The following is a 1243-nucleotide window of genomic DNA, read 5'->3' as shown; positions in this document are numbered from 1 at the left end:
AATTGTATTAGGAAATGTCCATCTGAAGATTATCAATGTTATGATCGTTGTGGATGGGATTGTCCACATAAGCTCAGTACTTCTTATGATTATTGCAATTTTGGATGTGTACTTCGTCGTTGCTCAAAAATGGTTGAAGGTTAGCATCTAGTTTTTTGAATATAAATTCTTAACTCTGTGTCAATTTTATTGGATTTTTCGTATGGTGTATCGTATCTGTTTTCTAGTCCGGTTGATTTGCTATCGAATTGGAAAATTTCTTTAGAATTCTTACTAATATATTGAGAATGTTATTGTTGCAGATTCGGATCCATGGCGAGCTTGCAGACACACTTGTTACGTTGGCTGTGGTCATTAATGCAAATTTTTATCTGAGGCGAACACAAATGTGCCCGTTATGATTTTCATTTGAATAAAATTTTTCTCAATTGGAACTTTTGTTCTTGGTCTTGTTCTTTTTATTTTTAATTTTCTGATCTTAGTGCAGTTCGTTTCTTGAATTTTCCCATATAAAAGATTGAAAAGTGACTTATGGTGTGTTTGGTGTGATTCTAGAAAATATCTTCTTGAAAAATAAGTTGATTGTTTTATTTATTTTGTAGTGTTTGGTAAGTAATTATAAAAAAAGTTATTTTAAGAACATTTATATGTAATCTAGCAAAAATATATAGAGGTGGAAGGTGTAGGGTAGAGGGGTGGTATGGTCGAGGGATAGTGGTAGGAGCCGTTGGGTGGGCGGGAGTTGTTTTATTTATTTTGTAGTGTTTGGTAAGTAATTATAAAAAAATTTATTTTAAGAACATTTATATGTAATCTAGCAAAAATATATAGAGGTGGAAGGTGTAGGGTAGAGGGGTGGTATGGTCGACGGATAGTGGTAGGAGCCATTGGGTGGGCGGGAGGATCATATATACATATATACATACATGTATACGTATATACATATATATATATATACTAGTTTAGGTGTACGCGCCTTGCGCGTGTACCTCACTTTAATGAGTTCAAACATTATATTAAATATGATATTTGTTTAAATAATAAAGATGAATATAATAATTAAATTTAATATCTTTTGAGTATGTAAAGATTCAGAATTTATTTATTAAACCTAATCTTTATCAAAAATATTTTTAAAAGTCAATCGACATTCATCTACCATCTGTAAATTGCAACAAAACAATACAATGATAGAGACATTAAATTAATACAATTAAATCTAATCTTTACACACAAAAAATTT

The 1243-nt window shown here is 30.5% G+C and overlaps 1 long non-coding RNA gene across 1 annotated transcript; it reads left to right on the top strand.

Moving 5' to 3' along the window:
* Positions 1-438, top strand: LOC124893568. Its single transcript, XR_007050765.1, has 2 exons — positions 1-139; positions 303-438. It is a non-coding gene; the product is annotated as an uncharacterized LOC124893568 (long non-coding RNA).
* The last annotated feature ends 805 nt before the right edge of the window (positions 439-1243 follow it).

This window comes from Capsicum annuum, unplaced genomic scaffold (assembly GCF_002878395.1).
Source record: "Capsicum annuum cultivar UCD-10X-F1 unplaced genomic scaffold, UCD10Xv1.1 ctg61815, whole genome shotgun sequence".
NCBI classification, from domain to species: Eukaryota; Viridiplantae; Streptophyta; class Magnoliopsida; order Solanales; family Solanaceae; genus Capsicum; species Capsicum annuum.
Note: the sequence above shows the minus strand (reverse complement) of the source record. Positions and strands in the feature narration are given on the sequence as shown.